The sequence below is a fragment of the Anguilla anguilla genome, chromosome 5 (assembly GCF_013347855.1).
Source record: "Anguilla anguilla isolate fAngAng1 chromosome 5, fAngAng1.pri, whole genome shotgun sequence".
Lineage (NCBI taxonomy): Eukaryota > Metazoa > Chordata > Actinopteri > Anguilliformes > Anguillidae > Anguilla > Anguilla anguilla.
In genome coordinates this window covers 19560938-19574560 of record NC_049205.1, presented here as the reverse complement: position 1 = coordinate 19574560, position 13623 = coordinate 19560938, and the positions used below count along the sequence as shown (strand labels likewise).

The window sequence follows — 13623 nt, the reverse complement described above, 5'->3', positions numbered from 1 at the left end:
ACGAAGCGGTACATAATTTTTTATTGATTTTTATTTATTATTAATTTTTGCTTAATTTTCCCATTCATTGAATGCATTTTTAGTTATGACTACCAGAATGTGACGCAATAGAAGTCACGTGGAAAATGTATGGCCCATTGTTACGTCATCAAAACGTTTGAAATTTCATATATAAATTTAACACACACACACACACACAAAAAAAACCCAAACAAACAAAAAACAACAGGTCAAGTAGCCTGCTGTACCTTGTACAAAGTCACGTTCTTTGTGGCAGGACAAAGCTTTCAGGATCAGCATTTTCCGGTCGCTCCATCGTCGGAGCGACCGGAAAATGGTGGCCGTGAAGAGAATGCCCCGTGTTCACTCGAGGATATGCACTCAAGAAGCACGACTTCTCGCTGCTCTTACGGGCGAGAATGCTTTCGATCACCATATCGTTCGCTTTTACGAAGCTTTTGCGGACTAGTTTCACATTTACTTGGTGGAAGAGGTAATGGACCAGACCCTGGATGCCTTCCAGAAAGCCAATGCGCTGATGAAGTGTACCTCCGGACGGTTATTCTCCAGGTGGCCACAGCCCTGGATAGATATGGGCATCGTTCACACTGGCATCAAGCAGGAAAACATCATGCTCATGAATCAGCGCCGCCAGCCCTTCCAAGTAAAACGGATCGACTTGGAGCCGCTATTACCGCCGATGACCTGGCTTTCAATGTGGACGCCCTACATTCAGCCCAGGTTAGCGGACTAGACATGTGCTGTAAATGTCGTAACGCTTTGCAAGCAGCAAGAGAAGAAATCTAGCTAAGTTTGCTGTTTTCTGAATTGCAATAATTGTGTTCGGACCACGAAGCTACAAAAGATAATTCAGTAAAACACAGGAAATGTAAAAAGCATTAACCTGGCTTAGGCTATAATGCAGGCCAGTTGTTAGTTTAGGATTGGCCCAATTGAACGCATTGGGGGATCTGAATATTGTGTACAATTGAGCATTCGCGACTTGTGGAGAGAAGTATCTTAAAATTTATTTTCTGTGAAATTGGTGAGGAACGAGTCACAAAAATGGTTTTGAATTCCTTCAATTAGGCTAAATTGTGTTTAGTTTGATGCAGCAATAGTTAGGCCTATGTACTAACAACACATTGGTATTCATGCATAGGACCACTAGGAATGGCCTAATATGGTTTCTGTGTATGTTGTTAATGTAGCCTATATTATCTTAGTTAGAGGAAGTGACTAGTTCATACACGCGTCCATTATTCTGTGTAGGCATTATGGTCCCAGATGATTCTTATTGTTTGATGTCATTGAGTTGGATCTTTATTCTTTAAATCTTTTGCAGTATTCATTTATGGCAATGGACAGCAGCCAGGGGCCATATTCATCCTCTAGGAGTGGTGATTTGGGATCGGTTTTCCTTGGCCCATAGCCTGGCCTTGACCATTGATTAGGGCAAAGAAGGCGAAATGGGCTACAACTTGATCCCAGATCACCACTAGCCTACAGTTATGAATTTGGCCCAGGAGATCCAGCAGAGCTAACAGGACACTGGGATCTATCACCAGCTCTCTGGAATTAGCAATAAGAAGTCGAGTTGCGACAAAACAGCACAAGAAGCCTTACATAATGGAGAAATTGGTGAGGATAGAGTCACGAAAATGGTTTTGAATTGCTCCAGGTAAACTGTGTTTAGTTTGATACAGCAATAGTTATGTACTAACAACACATTGATAATGATGCACAGAACCACTAGGAATGGCCTAATATGGTTTCTGTGTATGTTGTTAATGTATATTATCTTAGTTAGAGGAAGTGACGAGTTCATACACACATACGTTATTCTGTGTAGGAATTATGGTCCCAGATGTTTCTTATCGTTTGATCTCATTGAGTTGGATCTTTATTCTTTAAATCTTTTGCAGTATTCATTTATGGCAATGGACAGCAGCCAGGGGCCATATTCATCCTCTAGGAGTGGTGATTTGGGATCGGTTTTCCTTGGCTCATAGCCTGGCCTTGACCATTGATTAGGGCAAAGAAGGCGAAATGGGCTACAACTTGATCCCAGATCACCACTAGCCTACAGTTATAAATTTGGCCCTGGAGATCCAGCAGAGCTAACAGGACACTGGGATCTATCACCAGCTCTCTGGAATTAGCAATAAGAAGTCAAGTTGCCACAAAACAGCACAAGAAGCCTTACATAATGGAGAAATTGGTGAGGATAGAGTCACGAAAATGGTTTTGAATTACTCCAGGTAAATTGTGTTTAGTTTGATACAGCAATAGTTATGTACTAACAACACATTGATAATGATGCACAGAACCAGTAGGAATGGCCTAATATGGTTTCTGTGTATGTTGTTAATGTATATTATCTTAGTTAGAGGAAGTGACTAGTTCATACACGTGTCCATTATTCTGTGTAGGCATTATGGTCCCAGATGATTCTTATTGTTTGATCTCATTGAGTTGGATCTTTATTCTTTAAATCTTTTGCAGTATTCATTTATGGCAATGGACAGCAGCCAGGGGCCATATTCATCCTCTAGGAGTGGTGATTTGGGATCGGTTTTCCTTGGCTCATAGCCTGGCCTTGACCATTGATTAGGGCAAAGAAGGCGAAATGGGCTACAACTTGATCCCAGATCACCACTAGCCTACAGTTATGAATTTGGCCCAGGAGATCCAGCAGAGCTAACAGGACACTGGGATCTATCACCAGCTCTCTGGAATTAGCAATAAGAAGTCGAGTTGCCACAAAACAGCACAAGAAGCCTTACATAATGGAGAAATTGGTGAGGATAGAGTCACAAAAATAGTTTTGAATTACTCCAGGTAAATTGTGTTTAGTTTGATACAGCAATAGTTATGTACTAACAACACATTGATATTCATGCATAGGACCACTAGGAATGGCCTAATATGGTTTCTGTGTATGTTGTTAATGTATATTATCTTAGTTAGAGGAAGTGACTAGTTCATACACTCATCCATTATTCTGTGTAGGCATTATGGTCCCAGATGATTCGTATTGTTTGATCTCATTGAGTTGGATCTTTATTCTTTAAATCTTTTGCAGTATTCATTTATGGCAATGGACAGCAGCCAGGGGCCATATTCATCCTCTAGGAGTGGTGATTTGGGATCGGTTTTCCTTGGCCTATAGCCTGGCCTTGACCATTGATTAGGGCAAAGAAGGCGAAATGGGCTACAACTTGATCCCAGATCACCACTAGCCTACAGTTATGAATTTGGCCCAGGAGATCCAGCAAAGCTAACAGGACACTGGGATCTATCACCAGCTCTCTGGAATTAGCAATAAGAAGTCGAGTTGCCACAAAACAGCACAAGAAGCCTTTCATAATGGAGAAATTGGTGAGGATAGAGTCACAAGAATAGTTTTGAATTGCTCCAGGTAAATTGTGTTTAATTTGATACAGCAATAGTTATGTACTAACAACACATTGATATTCATGCATAGGACCACTAGGAATGGCCTAATATGGTTTCTGTGTATGTTGTTAATGTATATTATCTTAGTTAGAGGAAGTGACGAGTTCATACACACATATGTTATTCTGTGTAGGAATTATGGTCCCAGATGTTTCTTATCGTTTGATCTCATTGAGTTGGATCTTTATTCTTTAAATCTTTTGCAGTATTCATTTATGGCAATGGACAGCAGCCAGGGGCCATATTCATCCTCTAGGAGTGGTGATTTGGGATCGGTTTTCCTTGGCCCATAGCCTGGCCTTGACCATTGATTAGGGCAAAGAAGGCGAAATAGGCTACAACTTGATCCCAGATCACCACTAGCCTACAGTTATAAATTTGGCCCAGGAGATCCAGCAGAGCTAACAGGACACTGGGATCTATCACCAGCTCTCTGGAATTAGCAATAAGAAGTCGAGTTGCCACAAAACAGCACAAGAAGCCTTTCATAATGGAGAAATTGGTGAGGATAGAGTCACAAGAATAGTTTTGAATTGCTCCAGGTAAATTGTGTTTAATTTGATACAGCAATAGTTATGTACTAACAACACATTGATATTCATGCATAGGACCACTAGGAATGGCCTAATATGGTTTCTGTGTATGTTGTTAATGTATATTATCTTAGAGGAAGTCACTTGTTCATACACGCATCCGTTATTCTGTGTAGGCATTATGGTCCCAGATGTTTCTTATCGTTTGATCTCATTGAATTGGATCTTTATTCTTTAAATCTTTTGCAGTATTCATTTATGGCAATGGACAACAGCCAGGGGCCATATTCATCCTCTAGGAGTGGTGATTTGGGATTGGTTTTCCTTGGCCCATAGCCTGGCCTTGACCATTGATTAGGGCAAAGAAGGCTAAATGGGCTACAACTTGATCCCAGATCACCACTAGCCTACAGTTATAAATTTGGCCCTGGAGATCCAGCAGAGCTAACAGGACACTGGGATCTATCACCAGCTCTCTGGAATTAGCAATAAGAAGTCAAGTTGCCACAAAACAGCACAAGAAGCCTTACATAATGGAGAAATTGGTGAGGATAGAGTCACGAAAATGGTTTTGAATTACTCCAGGTAAATTGTGTTTAGTTTGATACAGCAATAGTTATGTGCTAACAACACATTGATAATGATGCACAGAACCAGTAGGAATGGCCTAATATGGTTTCTGTGTATGTTGTTAATGTATATTATCTTAGTTAGAGGAAGTGACTAGTTCATACATGTGTCCATTATTCTGTGTAGGCATTATGGTCCCAGATGATTCTTATTGTTTGATCTCATTGAGTTGGATCTTTATTCTTTAAATCTTTTGCAGTATTCATTTATGGCAATGGACAGCAGCCAGGGGCCATATTCATCCTCTAGGAGTGGTGATTTGGGATCGGTTTTCCTTGGCCCATAGCCTGGCCTTGACCATTGATTAGGGCAAAGAAGGCGAAATGGGCTACAACTTGATCCCAGATCACCACTAGCCTACAGTTATGAATTTGGCCCAGGAGATCCAGCAGAGCTAACAGGACACTGGGATCTATCACCAGCTCTCTGGAATTAGCAATAAGAAGTCGAGTTGCCACAAAACAGCACAAGAAGCCTTACATAATGGAGAAATTGGTGAGGATAGAGTCACAAAAATAGTTTTGAATTGCTCCAGGTAAATTGTGTTTAGTTTGATACAGCAATAGTTATGTACTAACAACACATTGATATTCATGCATAGGACCACTAGGAATGGCCTAATATGGTTTCTGTGTATGTTGTTAATGTATATTATCTTAGTTAGAGGAAGTGACTAGTTCATACACTCATCCATTATTCTGTGTAGGCATTATGGTCCCAGATGATTCTTATTGTTTGATGTCATTGAGTTGGATCTTTATTCTTTAAATCTTTTGCAGTATTCATTTATGGCAATGGACAGCAGCCAGGGGCCATATTCATCCTCTAGGAGTGGTGATTTGGGATCGGTTTTCCTTGGCCTATAGCCTGGCCTTGACCATTGATTAGGGCAAAGAAGGCGAAATAGGCTACAACTTGATCCCAGATCACCACTAGCCTACAGTTATGAATTTGGCCCAGGAGATCCAGCAAAGCTAACAGGACACTGGGATCTATCACCAGCTCTCTGGAATTAGCAATAAGAAGTCGAGTTGCCACAAAACAGCACAAGAAGCCTTTCATAATGGAGAAATTGGTGAGGATAGAGTCACAAGAATAGTTTTGAATTGCTCCAGGTAAATTGTGTTTAATTTGATACAGCAATAGTTATGTACTAACAACACATTGATATTCATGCATAGGACCACTAGGAATGGCCTAATATGGTTTCTGTGTATGTTGTTAATGTATATTATCTTTGTTAGATGAAGTCACCAGTTCATACACACATCCCTTATTCTGTGTGGGCATTATGGTCCCAGATGATTCTTATTGTTTGATGTCATTGAGTTGGATCTTTATTCTTTAAATCTTTTGCAGTATTCATTTATGGCAATGGACAGCAGCCAGGGGCCATATTCATCCTCTAGGAGTGGTGATTTGGGATCGGTTTTCCTTGGCCCATAGCCCGGCCTTGACCATTGATTAGGGCAAAGAAGGCGAAATGGGCTACAACTTGATCCCAGATCACCACTAGCCTACAGTTATGAATTTGGCCCAGGAGATCCAGCAGAGCTAACAGGACACTGGGATCTATCACCAGCTCTCTGGAATTAGCAATAAGAAGTCGAGTTGCCACAAAACAGCACAAGAAGCCTTACATAATGGAGAAATTGGTGAGGATAGAGTCACAAGAATAGTTTTGAATTGCTCCAGGTAAATTGTGTTTAATTTGATACAGCAATAGTTATGTATTAACAACACATTGATATTCATGCATAGGACCACTAGGAATGGCCTAATATGGTTTCTGTGTATGTTGTTAATGTATATTATCTTAGTTAGAGGAAGTGACGAGTTCATACACACATACGTTATTCTGTGTAGGAATTATGGTCCCAGATGTTTCTTATTGTTTGATCTCATTGAGTTGGATCTTTATTCTTTAAATCTTTTGCAGTATTCATTTATGGCAATGGACAGCAGCCAGGGGCCATATTCATCCTCTAGGAGTGGTGATTTGGGATCGGTTTTCCTTGGCTCATAGCCTGGCCTTGACCATTGATTAGGGCAAAGAAGGCGAAATGGGCTACAACTTGATCCCAGATCACCACTAGCCTACAGTTATGAATTTGGCCCAGGAGATCCAGCAGAGCTAACAGGACACTGGGATCTATCACCAGCTCTCTGGAATTAGGAATAAGAAGTCAAGTTGCCACAAAACAGCACAAGAAGCCTTACATAATGGAGAAATTGGTGAGGATAGAGTCACAAAAATAGTTTTGAATTACTCCAGGTAAATTGTGTTTAGTTTGATACAGCAATAGTTATGTACTAACAACACATTGATATTCATGCATAGGACCACTAGGAATGGCCTAATATGGTTTCTGTGTATGTTGTTAATGTATATTATCTTAGTTAGAGGAAGTGACTAGTTCATACACGTGTCCATTATTCTGTGTAGGCATTATGGTCCCAGATGATTCTTATTGTTTGATCTCATTGAGTTGGATCTTTATTCTTTAAATCTTTTGCAGTATTCATTTATGGCAATGGACAGCAGCCAGGGGCCATATTCATCCTCTAGGAGTGGTGATTTGGGATCGGTTTTCCTTGGCCCATAGCCTGGCCTTGACCATTGATTAGGGCAAAGAAGGCGAAATGGGCTACAACTTGATCCCAGATCACCACTAGCCTACAGTTATGAATTTGGCCCAGGAGATCCAGCAGAGCTAACAGGACACTGGGATCTATCACCAGCTCTCTGGAATTAGCAATAAGAAGTCGAGTTGCCACAAAACAGCACAAGAAGCCTTACATAATGGAGAAATTGGTGAGGATAGAGTCACAAAAATAGTTTTGAATTGCTCCAGGTAAATTGTGTTTAGTTTGATACAGCAATAGTTATGTACTAACAACACATTAATATTCATGCATAGGACCACTAGGAATGGCCTAATATGGTTTCTGTGTATGTTGTTAATGTATATTATCTTAGTTAGAGGAAGTGACTAGTTCATACACTCATCCATTATTCTGTGTAGGCATTATGGTCCCAGATGATTCTTATTGTTTGATGTCATTGAGTTGGATCTTTATTCTTTAAATCTTTTGCAGTATTCATTTATGGCAATGGACAGCAGCCAGGGGCCATATTCATCCTCTAGGAGTGGTGATTTGGGATCGGTTTTCCTTGGCCTATAGCCTGGCCTTGACCATTGATTAGGGCAAAGAAGGCGAAATAGGCTACAACTTGATCCCAGATCACCACTAGCCTACAGTTATGAATTTGGCCCAGGAGATCCAGCAAAGCTAACAGGACACTGGGATCTATCACCAGCTCTCTGGAATTAGCAATAAGAAGTCGAGTTGCCACAAAACAGCACAAGAAGCCTTTCATAATGGAGAAATTGGTGAGGATAGAGTCACAAGAATAGTTTTGAATTGCTCCAGGTAAATTGTGTTTAATTTGATACAGCAATAGTTATGTACTAACAACACATTGATATTCATGCATAGGACCACTAGGAATGGCCTAATATGGTTTCTGTGTATGTTGTTAATGTATATTATCTTAGTTAGAGGAAGTGACGAGTTCATACACACATACGTTATTCTGTGTAGGAATTATGGTCCCAGATGTTTCTTATCGTTTGATCTCATTGAGTTGGATCTTTATTCTTTAAATCTTTTGCAGTATTCATTTATGGCAATGGACAGCAGCCAGGGGCCATATTCATCCTCTAGGAGTGGTGATTTGGGATCGGTTTTCCTTGGCTCATAGCCTGGCCTTGACCATTGATTAGGGCAAAGAAGGCGAAATGGGCTACAACTTGATCCCAGATCACCACTAGCCTACAGTTATGAATTTGGCCCAGGAGATCCAGCAGAGCTAACAGGACACTGGGATCTATCACCAGCTCTCTGGAATTAGGAATAAGAAGTCAAGTTGCCACAAAACAGCACAAGAAGCCTTACATAATGGAGAAATTGGTGAGGATAGAGTCACAAAAATAGTTTTGAATTACTCCAGGTAAATTGTGTTTAGTTTGATACAGCAATAGTTATGTACTAACAACACATTGATATTCATGCATAGGACCACTAGGAATGGCCTAATATGGTTTCTGTGTATGTTGTTAATGTATATTATCTTAGTTAGAGGAAGTGACTAGTTCATACACGTGTCCATTATTCTGTGTAGGCATTATGGTCCCAGATGATTCTTATTGTTTGATCTCATTGAGTTGGATCTTTATTCTTTAAATCTTTTGCAGTATTCATTTATGGCAATGGACAGCAGCCAGGGGCCATATTCATCCTCTAGGAGTGGTGATTTGGGATCGGTTTTCCTTGGCCCATAGCCCGGCCTTGACCATTGATTAGGGCAAAGAAGGCGAAATGGGCTACAACTTGATCCCAGATCACCACTAGCCTACAGTTATGAATTTGGCCCAGGAGATCCAGCAGAGATAACAGGACACTGGGATCTATCACCAGCTCTCTGGAATTAGCAATAAGAAGTCGAGTTGCCACAAAACAGCACAAGAAGCCTTACATAATGGAGAAATTGGTGAGGATAGAGTCACAAGAATAGTTTTGAATTGCTCCAGGTAAATTGTGTTTAATTTGATACAGCAATAGTTATGTACTAACAACACATTGATATTCATGCATAGGACCACTAGGAATGGCCTAATATGGTTTCTGTGTATGTTGTTAATGTATATTATCTTAGTTAGAGGAAGTGACGAGTTCATACACACATACGTTATTCTGTGTAGGAATTATGGTCCCAGATGTTTCTTATCGTTTGATCTCATTGAGTTGGATCTTTATTCTTTAAATCTTTTGCAGTATTCATTTATGGCAATGGACAGCAGCCAGGGGCCATATTCATCCTCTAGGAGTGGTGATTTGGGATCGGTTTTCCTTGGCTCATAGCCTGGCCTTGACCATTGATTAGGGCAAAGAAGGCGAAATGGGCTACAACTTGATCCCAGATCACCACTAGCCTACAGTTATGAATTTGGCCCAGGAGATCCAGCAGAGCTAACAGGACACTGGGATCTATCACCAGCTCTCTGGAATTAGGAATAAGAAGTCAAGTTGCCACAAAACAGCACAAGAAGCCTTACATAATGGAGAAATTGGTGAGGATAGAGTCACAAAAATAGTTTTGAATTACTCCAGGTAAATTGTGTTTAGTTTGATACAGCAATAGTTATGTACTAACAACACATTGATATTCATGCATAGGACCACTAGGAATGGCCTAATATGGTTTCTGTGTATGTTGTTAATGTATATTATCTTTGTTAGATGAAGTCACCAGTTCATACACACATCCCTTATTCTGTGTGGGCATTATGGTCCCAGATGATTCTTATTGTTTGATGTCATTGAGTTGGATCTTTATTCTTTAAATCTTTTGCAGTATTCATTTATGGCAATGGACAGCAGCCAGGGGCCATATTCATCCTCTAGGAGTGGTGATTTGGGATCGGTTTTCCTTGGCCCATAGCCCGGCCTTGACCATTGATTAGGGCAAAGAAGGCGAAATGGGCTACAACTTGATCCCAGATCACCACTAGCCTACAGTTATGAATTTGGCCCAGGAGATCCAGCAGAGCTAACAGGACACTGGGATCTATCACCAGCTCTCTGGAATTAGCAATAAGAAGTCGAGTTGCCACAAAACAGCACAAGAAGCCTTACATAATGGAGAAATTGGTGAGGATAGAGTCACAAGAATAGTTTTGAATTGCTCCAGGTTAATTGTGTTTAATTTGATACAGCAATAGTTATGTACTAACAACAAATTGATATTCATGCATAGGACCACTAGGAATGGCCTATTATGGTTTCTGTGTATGTTGTTAATGTATATTATCTTAGTTAGAGGAAGTGACGAGTTCATACACACATACGTTATTCTGTGTAGGAATTATGGTCCCAGATGTTTCTTATCGTTTGATCTCATTGAGTTGGATCTTTATTCTTTAAATCTTTTGCAGTATTCATTTATGGCAATGGACAGCAGCCAGGGGCCATATTCATCCTCTAGGAGTGGTGATTTGGGATCGGTTTTCCTTGGCTCATAGCCTGGCCTTGACCATTGATTAGGGCAAAGAAGGCGAAATGGGCTACAACTTGATCCCAGATCACCACTAGCCTACAGTTATGAATTTGGCCCAGGAGATCCAGCAGAGCTAACAGGACACTGGGATCTATCACCAGCTCTCTGGAATTAGGAATAAGAAGTCAAGTTGCCACAAAACAGCACAAGAAGCCTTACATAATGGAGAAATTGGTGAGGATAGAGTCACAAAAATAGTTTTGAATTACTCCAGGTAAATTGTGTTTAGTTTGATACAGCAATAGTTATGTACTAACAACACATTGATATTCATGCATAGGACCACTAGGAATGGCCTAATATGGTTTCTGTGTATGTTGTTAATGTATATTATCTTAGTTAGAGGAAGTGACTAGTTCATACACGTGTCCATTATTCTGTGTAGGCATTATGGTCCCTGATGATTCTTATTGTTTGATCTCATTGAGTTGGATCTTTATTCTTTAAATCTTTTGCAGTATTCATTTATGGCAATGGACAGCAGCCAGGGGCCATATTCATCCTCTAGGAGTGGTGATTTGGGATCGGTTTTCCTTTGCCCATAGCCTGGCCTTGACCATTGATTAGGGCAAAGAAGGCGAAATGGGCTACAACTTGATCCCAGATCACCACTAGCCTACAGTTATGAATTTGGCCCAGGAGATCCAGCAGAGCTAACAGGACACTGGGATCTATCACCAGCTCTCTGGAATTAGCAATAAGAAGTCGAGTTGCCACAAAACAGCACAAGAAGCCTTACATAATGGAGAAATTGGTGAGGATAGAGTCACAAAAATAGTTTTGAATTGCTCCAGGTAAATTGTGTTTAGTTTGATACAGCAATAGTTATGTACTAACAACACATTGATATTCATGCTTAGGACCACTAGGAATGGCCTAATATGGTTTCTGTGTATGTTGTTAATGTATATTATATTTGTTAGATGAAGTCACCAGTTCATACACACATCCCTTATTCTGTGTGGGCATTATGGTCCCAGATGATTCTTATTGTTTGATGTCATTGAGTTGGATCTTTATTCTTTAAATCTTTTGCAGTATTCATTTATGGCAATGGACAGCAGCCAGGGGCCATATTCATCCTCTAGGAGTGGTGATTTGGGATCGGTTTTCCTTGGCCCATAGCCCGGCCTTGACCATTGATTAGGGCAAAGAAGGCGAAATGGGCTACAACTTGATCCCAGATCACCACTAGCCTACAGTTATGAATTTGGCCCAGGAGATCCAGCAGAGCTAACAGGACACTGGGATCTATCACCAGCTCTCTGGAATTAGCAATAAGAAGTCGAGTTGCCACAAAACAGCACAAGAAGCCTTACATAATGGAGAAATTGGTGAGGATAGAGTCACAAGAATAGTTTTGAATTGCTCCAGGTAAATTGTGTTTAATTTGATACAGCAATAGTTATGTACTAACAACACATTGATATTCATGCATAGGACCACTAGGAATGGCCTAATATGGTTTCTGTGTATGTTGTTAATGTATATTATCTTAGTTAGAGGAAGTGACGAGTTCATACACACATACGTTATTCTGTGTAGGAATTATGGTCCCAGATGTTTCTTATCGTTTGATCTCATTGAGTTGGATCTTTATTCTTTAAATCTTTTGCAGTATTCATTTATGGCAATGGACAGCAGCCAGGGGCCATATTCATCCTCTAGGAGTGGTGATTTGGGATCGGTTTTCCTTGGCTCATAGCCTGGCCTTGACCATTGATTAGGGCAAAGAAGGCGAAATGGGCTACAACTTGATCCCAGATCACCACTAGCCTACAGTTATGAATTTGGCCCAGGAGATCCAGCAGAGCTAACAGGACACTGGGATCTATCACCAGCTCTCTGGAATTAGGAATAAGAAGTCAAGTTGCCACAAAACAGCACAAGAAGCCTTACATAATGGAGAAATTGGTGAGGATAGAGTCACAAAAATAGTTTTGAATTACTCCAGGTAAATTGTGTTTAGTTTGATACAGCAATAGTTATGTACTAACAACACATTGATATTCATGCATAGGACCACTAGGAATGGCCTAATATGGTTTCTGTGTATGTTGTTAATGTATATTATCTTAGTTAGAGGAAGTGACTAGTTCATACACGTGTCCATTATTCTGTGTAGGCATTATGGTCCCAGATGATTCTTATTGTTTGATCTCATTGAGTTGGATCTTTATTCTTTAAATCTTTTGCAGTATTCATTTATGGCAATGGACAGCAGCCAGGGGCCATATTCATCCTCTAGGAGTGGTGATTTGGGATCGGTTTTCCTTGGCCCATAGCCTGGCCTTGACCATTGATTAGGGCAAAGAAGGCGAAATGGGCTACAACTTGATCCCAGATCACCACTAGCCTACAGTTATGAATTTGGCCCAGGAGATCCAGCAGAGCTAACAGGACACTGGGATCTATCACCAGCTCTCTGGAATTAGCAATAAGAAGTCGAGTTGCCACAAAACAGCACAAGAAGCCTTACATAATGGAGAAATTGGTGAGGATAGAGTCACAAAAATAGTTTTGAATTGCTCCAGGTAAATTGTGTTTAGTTTGATACAGCAATAGTTATGTACTAACAACACATTGATATTCATGCATAGGACCACTAGGAATGGCCTAATATGGTTTCTGTGTATGTTGTTAATGTATATTATCTTAGTTAGAGGAAGTGACTAGTTCATACACTCATCCATTATTCTGTGTAGGCATTATGGTCCCAGATGATTCTTATTGTTTGATCTCATTGAGTTGGATCTTTATTCTTTAAATCTTTTGCAGTATTCATTTATGGCAATGGACAGCAGCCAGGGGCCATATTCATCCTCTAGGAGTGGTGATTTGGGATCGGTTTTCCTTGGCCTATAGCCTGGCCTTGACCAT

At 40.4% G+C, this 13623-nt stretch overlaps 5 long non-coding RNA genes across 8 annotated transcripts; all 5 read left to right on the top strand.

The window, feature by feature from the left end:
- Window positions 1-2095: 2095 nt before the first annotated feature.
- Window positions 2096-3166, top strand: LOC118228144. The gene is made up of 3 exons (XR_004765417.1): window positions 2096-2221; window positions 2506-2801; window positions 3086-3166. It is a non-coding gene; the product is annotated as an uncharacterized LOC118228144 (long non-coding RNA).
- A 1251-nt stretch (window positions 3167-4417) lies between these two features.
- Window positions 4418-5482, top strand: LOC118228143. Its single transcript, XR_004765416.1, has 3 exons — window positions 4418-4537; window positions 4822-5117; window positions 5402-5482. It is a non-coding gene; the product is annotated as an uncharacterized LOC118228143 (long non-coding RNA).
- Window positions 5483-5681: 199 nt separating this feature from the next.
- LOC118228334 lies at window positions 5682-7802 on the top strand. Of its 2 annotated transcripts, XR_004765458.1 has the most exons (5): window positions 5682-5697; window positions 5982-6277; window positions 6562-6857; window positions 7142-7437; window positions 7722-7802. It is a non-coding gene; the product is annotated as an uncharacterized LOC118228334 (long non-coding RNA). The 2 variants fall into 2 exon arrangements; XR_004765457.1 differs by lacking the exon at window positions 5682-5697 and having other exon boundaries at window positions 5916-6277.
- A 205-nt stretch (window positions 7803-8007) lies between these two features.
- On the top strand, window positions 8008-9083 carry LOC118227266. The gene is made up of 3 exons (XR_004765227.1): window positions 8008-8017; window positions 8302-8597; window positions 8882-9083. It is a non-coding gene; the product is annotated as an uncharacterized LOC118227266 (long non-coding RNA).
- Window positions 9084-13602, top strand: LOC118227265. 3 transcript variants are annotated; one of them, XR_004765224.1, is made up of 9 exons: window positions 9084-9177; window positions 9462-9757; window positions 10042-10337; window positions 10622-10917; window positions 11202-11497; window positions 11782-12077; window positions 12362-12657; window positions 12942-13237; window positions 13522-13602. It is a non-coding gene; the product is annotated as an uncharacterized LOC118227265 (long non-coding RNA). The 3 variants fall into 3 exon arrangements; XR_004765226.1 differs by having other exon boundaries at window positions 11202-11537; XR_004765225.1 differs by having other exon boundaries at window positions 12942-13277; window positions 13522-13590.
- The last annotated feature ends 21 nt before the right edge of the window (window positions 13603-13623 follow it).